Source organism: Tenrec ecaudatus, chromosome 11, assembly GCF_050624435.1.
Source record: "Tenrec ecaudatus isolate mTenEca1 chromosome 11, mTenEca1.hap1, whole genome shotgun sequence".
Lineage (NCBI taxonomy): Eukaryota > Metazoa > Chordata > Mammalia > Afrosoricida > Tenrecidae > Tenrec > Tenrec ecaudatus.
Genome location: NC_134540.1, coordinates 82,784,541 through 82,791,237, shown reverse-complemented (window position 1 = coordinate 82,791,237; position 6,697 = coordinate 82,784,541).

Below are 6,697 nucleotides of genomic sequence, written 5' to 3'. Positions count from 1 at the left end.
AGTGCTACCATGCCCTGTGATTAAAGTAAATGGTAAATTACAGCAACCCAATCAAGACAGGACTTATAATGACCCAGACCCCTCAAGAATGAAGGTCTGCGTCACCCCACCAGGCAAAAAAACACAGCCAGCTGAGGTGCTTGCTGAGGGCAAAGGCAGAATGGGTAGTAGTAGAAGGTAGTTCTACCTATCAGTTACGACCACATGACCAATTGCAAAAGCAAGGTTTGGAATTGTCAATGTATTTTCTTTTGTATGTGCTTATTGTATATCTTTCCTTTGTTCAGGTATGATATATCAGATACAATTGAACTCAGTGTGTTTTCTTTTATATGTATGATAGATGATTGATGATAAGTATAAGTGTGATTTCATCAATGTCCAGAAATTATATAAGTATATATGGCTAAAGAATTGTGTACAGGTGCCAGGTTGGCAAGTCGTGGATTGACATAGTTAGTTTATTGTGCCAGCCTGGCCAATAAACACATGTGGGATTAATTGAAGGGGGGAGCGATAAATGGCTCGGCGAGCCTCACCTTTCTTTTCTCTCGCTCTTTGATCACCGGGCCAGTGTGCAGCTGCCTTGCTTGTTCTGTGCCTCAATTTGCAAGCTATACCACCTGTGGGACACCTAACATGTGGACTGTGTCACTGTAATTTGAGGCCCGTTTAAGACCTGCCTTGCCAGAGAATTGGAATGTCTATCTCTGGAGTTGGGGACTGACTGTTGGTGACCTGGCTGATGGTTGGTGACCTGCCTTGCTGTTTGCTGCCTGTGCTGGGATAGCCTAGCTCTCTCTATAGAGGAGTACCTGGCGGCCCTCAAGACTTGAAGGACTGCCAGTGTCTTACAACTCTCTCACGGGAGTGAGTTGCACTGAGCCATTTGTACTGCTTTATAATTTAACTGTTCGTTTCTTGTATTATATATCTATTTGTATATAATTTAACAGTTCATTTCTTTATAAATATATTTATAAAATTATCAGCAATCTGATTTTGTCTCTCTGGAGAACCCTGTCTAACACATGAAGAGACATCAGTAATTTTTGTTATTTTATAATGACATTATTTTTACAGTGTATTAGTATTAAACTTCCACTTACTCTCAATTGCACCTTGTTTCCTAATTGAAATACTCAAAGAACTTTCATTATGAATTCTTATTTTATTGGCTAGTTAACTGTCCTTCACCTTAAGTACACATATATTTTTAAATGGGGACCAAAGATTCCTGGAAATCACTATGCTGATCAGATTATATATTACTAACTTTATGACCTGGTAGCGTGGTGGTTATGCATTGGTCTACTAACCACAAGGTCCTCAGTTCAAAACCACCAGCCCCTCCTTGGGAGAAAGATGGAGCTTTCTACTTCCACAAAGAGTGACAGTCTCAGAAACCCACAGGGGCAGGTTTACCCTGTCCTACAGGGTCACCGTGAGTCAGTATCCACTCAATGGCAGAGAGTTTGTTTTTGTTTCTTTTACCATCATGCCATTATCTGGAGTCCTGCTGGTGCTGTCAGGCACGTACGTGTTGTGCTGTTAGCAGCAAGGTATTTGGTTCAAATGAAACAGGAGAAATATAAGGGTATGTGGTCTTCTAAAGAATGTGTTCTGAAATGGCTCTGCCATTTTGCATCCCAATAGCAGGGAATAAGGATTGCTGAGCCAAAATATGCTCAGTCCTCAAACGGAACCTCTTTGCTTTTTAACACACTAAGAGGTTTTATTACAGCATGTGGTCCAATGGCATGTGCTTTATGATTTCTTGTGCGATGCTTGCATGGGTATTGGCGGTGAGGCCAAGTAAAACGTACGCCTTGTCAACTCTAATATTGTCTCTTTATTATGATGGTGTTTATCGGTCCAGTTGTGAAGAGTTCTGTTTTCTGAAGATGGCAATGCAGGCAGGGGTGGGGATACTTTATTTCACAGCAAACGCTAAATGAAAATACTTTGAATGCTTGAAATGCTTTGACCAGTGCAGAGGGGCAGTGAAGCAAACTTGGCTTAATATGAAAGGGATATGTAGACCAATGTCATTGTTAAATTACAAGCCAGAGAGATTTTTTAATGATAATCACTGAAAGAATATATAATTCCTAGAAAATATCTGGAACCTGGAAAGTTCACCTAATTTACCCAAATCAAGTACGTATGTTAAAAAAATAGGTACTATTTCTTCTTAGATTATGTGTGTTTGCATGGGCGGGTTTGTTCGTTATTGTTTTGTGCCACAAAGTTGATGTAAATGATGAGTTCCTAGACTAAGGGCTTTCTTGAAGTTAGTCTGCAAGTGAAATCTGAGGTTCTGTTTATGTAGAATGATTGGTAAGTCATCATTCTGTATAAACATGACCAGAGAATTGTTCTGTAGATGACAGATTGAGAAAGAGTAGAAACCTCGACCAAATATATAAAACACACAGATCATTGTCACATGTGTTTGTTTAATATTTGCTTTAGAACCTGTCGTTTGAACCTTTTTTCCAGGAAATGCGTAGTTCTTTCTGATAAATAAAATGCAGCTAATATTTACTAAATGTAATTTTACTTAATTTAGGAAACTAAAATAAAATGGATACTATTATAAACCATTAAGATTTGTACCTAGGTTAGATTGTTTCTGAAGGCAAACTTTGTGCTTAATGTTGATGAACAGAAAATAGAGCACACAGCATCCATTGTATATATTCAAACTCTGTGAACACGACACATATCTTTGGGACTGCAATTATTTTGCATGGTTCAACTTAGATTGTTTCCTGCACTTAAGGCACAGCTTTCATTTTAGGCCCATGGCCATCTGTTCTTGGGACATTCTAACCTACATAGAGTAATGTGGTTTGTAATACTTTCTTGACTTGGAAGGTTTAAAATCTGATGTTAATTGTTTTTTGGTACCTATCAATATGTATTTCCCTCCTCACAACCCCAGCATTCATGTTTGTAAGCTAAGATGTTCAATTTGGATGTTTTCCAAATCACAAAATTCATTTTTATATCTTTTAATTTTCATTACTGTTTAAATAATTTGAATTCATTTCTAAAAGAAATAATCAGAGAGACATATTGCAAGCATATGAACCAAATAAAGCAAAAATTACCATTTACTCTTTGATCCTAGAGAATTTGCATGGGAACATGTTTTCATATTCTTATTGTTTGAAAGGTGTCTCTAAGGAAGTGCACACCTACAAGGAAGGTAGAAATGCTTCTTAATGTTCTGTTGCTTTTGGGGTCTCTCACGAATGATCTAAAGAGAGTGTTAATGATCAAATTTAACTTCTCTAAACTTAATGATAGTGAACAATCACTTATATAACCCCTCTTATTTCCACCTGTAGTATAGACTTGGAATAAAGCAGAATTGTGTGCTCTTCAGAAGTATGTTCATAATAGAAGACAAACTATTGTGATATTTCTTTGTCAGATGTGCATATACATCTATACTTTCATTTGCACTTAATCTAATGATAGGCCTCTAATTCCCCATATCCATACAAAGGCACTCGTTCTCATAAGGATAAGAGTCCCAAGTTCTTCTGAGAGTTGTATAATTTAATATTTAAAGAAACAAGCCAGTTAGATTAAGGATAAGGATGGCACGAAAGTTAACAAATAAATCTTTACTCATGAAGTCTCTTCTGCCGTACAGGACCTTATGGACAGAGCAGAACTGTTCCACAGGATTTCTAAGACTGTAAATCTTTTCAGAGACAGACTGCGCTAACTTTCTTCCAAACTGGCTGATAGGTCCATACTGCTGAATTTTTGCTAAGCTGTGTGAGGCTTCACCCGGTGTACAACCATGGCTCTTTATTGAACTCCCTGTTCAGGACATGATGAGAACCAGTTCATGTCTTAGTGACCTAAGTGTGGTCTAAGTCAACACTGTCAATTTCAATTTGACTTTTAAGATGAAAATCATATTGATATTAATGAAATTGATTTTATTTCTTTTGATTTAGTTGGCTCAAAGAAAAGCTTATGTACCCAGGTGAAACTTCTTTTTCCAAGAATCATACATTGCCATTTGTTTTGAGATATGCAGGCATATGTTTCCTCAAGACTTAAGAGATGTGCAGCATTTCCACTTGGCACTCATTTATGCTCCAGTCGCAGGACACCTTGTTATACTTCATGCCACAGCCTCCTCAATGCACCACTTGTAACTGTTTTAAGACTGGGCCCCCCACATCCAAACCTAGACAATGATATCCTGAGTTGCACCAGCACAATTTAATTCAACAGCATTACTTTGGAAACATTTACATATATATATATATATATATAGTTGCAAATCTACATATTTTAAGCATATTTTGATATAACATTTTAACAGACAAAAATATATGTTTTAGAACAGTTATATGTATCTGTGTTCAGTAGCAAACTTGGAATAAATGATATATTATACTGGAGCACATTTGAAATACAATGCTAAGTCATCACTTTCAAATGAAAAGAGACAATGTCCACGAAACTAGAAGCACTTCTTTAAAGTTTACATTCATTTTATATTCACATACAATTCATTACTTATAAGAATAGCAATGAAGTTAGATTTGGACACTGGTGTTTGAAAGTTTATTGTTGATATTTCAGTCTAGCTGCAAGCTTCATATTTTGAAGACTATGTGGCAAAAAATTGAAATTAAGATTACCCAAAACACATGTTACAAAAGTATGAAAATAAACATATGTTTTATTCCAATGCTTTATCTACAAGTAATAGCTCCAGTGGAGAATGTAGCCAGTGTCTGAAACATTGCTGTTTTATTTAGATTGAAATACCATTTGAAAAACCAGGTCCACTGAACTAAACTGGAAGATGAAAAGCCACCTGCATGAAACACGATGTCAGAATAAAGCAGAGAGGTGAGCTGCCCTGAGTAGGAATTGACTCAGCAGCAACTAGTTTGTGTTCATGAGTATAAACTGTCACTTCTCATGTTTTACAACTCATTCCTTTCTTGGAAATTGGGGAGCACTGTGTGCATAAAGCATACATACTCCTATTGTTCACGGTTGCATTCCATTTTATCTTTTTCTTTTGGGGGAAGGGGGGATACTTAAAACAATTGTCCTAATATTTAGCACATTTTTAGTGTATTTACACTAAACTATTTTTTTTCAATATATCTAGTTTGAGAGTAGGGATGAGAAATAATAGATTAGATAAAAATATAACTTTATTTGTTTAGATTATTTATATTATCCAGTTATTAATATTTTATAGTACACACACTTTTCTATATCTTTATATTATACTAAATGACTAAAATGGATGAAAGGTTCACCATGAATATTTATTATTTTCACCTGTTATATATTATATGATATATATTTTTTTGGAAAATTGATGCCTAATCAAATTGTTATGTATAATGTCTGTAAAGAGCCCAGGTTTCTTTTTTCGGTAGTCTCTTATAAGGAGTGACGTGTTTTCATGGAAGCATGGCCTCCAAGGTTGAAACAAAACCTTGTGATGATGGAGAGGCGAAACATTACTATTTAGTTAGTGCCTAGAAAGCACAGCATATCGGAATTTTGTCTGTCAGGTAATTCAATCTCTGCCAAGTAGTTATTCTTGCACATCAAAAGCTTCAATGCGCCACTTTTCTAGCTTAATTTTTGCCTCTGGCTCTTTTCTCAATCCCAGTCTTGAGAAATTAACACTTACTGGTTCCAGAAATCCACTTCTTTCAAATACTCCATAGGACACTGAGTCTGGAGCAGATTAGAATCAAGTAGGTAGGTGAAAAGAACTCTCTTTTCATTTAGGTATATGCAATGTTTAATACATAGATAATATTCATCCTTAACTTTTAATGAATCATTGAAAATGTGGGACAATACAATATGTAAAAATTTTAAGTTTCACTCTGAAAATACTCTCCTGCGAATGTGATTCATGTTTACTAAGGAAAGGACATAAAGTTGTGTTGTTTTGACATAATTCCAATTAAAATTTAAAAAATGATTCTTGCATCAAGAACATACCATTTCATATTTAATGGAGAACATGGAGTTAACTATGCATCATACAAAAATGCTTTTTGGAAAACCTGCTTTAGCTTGAACAGTTCAGTCTGGATTTCTTTTTTCTTTTAATTGGATGGCATGCTTAGATAATTTTTCAACTCATCGGTTCATTTTGCTTTTGTAGATCCAATTATTTCTGCAATGTGACTGGTAGGAAAATATTTAACATTCTAAAACGAATACAAATCATTGTGTGTGTAGGTGTATGTGTTTCTCATCTAAATATATATCTTTGAAATTCCATAAAAGGAACAAAATAATACATAATGACCAAACACATGAAGTTCTGTAGACAGCAAATGTGAAATTTATGGCTTCTCTCCTGTAGGATTTATTTTCACTTTCTGCTTTCATCAGCATTTAAAATCCACCATATATTTTTTTGTAGTGGGTGATTTGTCTAATCCCTAAAACAAGTTCACGTGAAAAAATGCACAAAGTACCATAGAGCAGATCCCTCCAATACTCAATCACCCCTATTCCTGAATATCCAAATATGAGTAGATTTTGCCTCTCCAATTTTATTATCAGGAGATGTGCTATGGGAATTTCTAGCAATCAATATTCAGTGGAAAACATTTTAATTTATCATTTTGTCTCCCTCTTTAACCTTAATTGATGCTACATAGCCTTACATGTG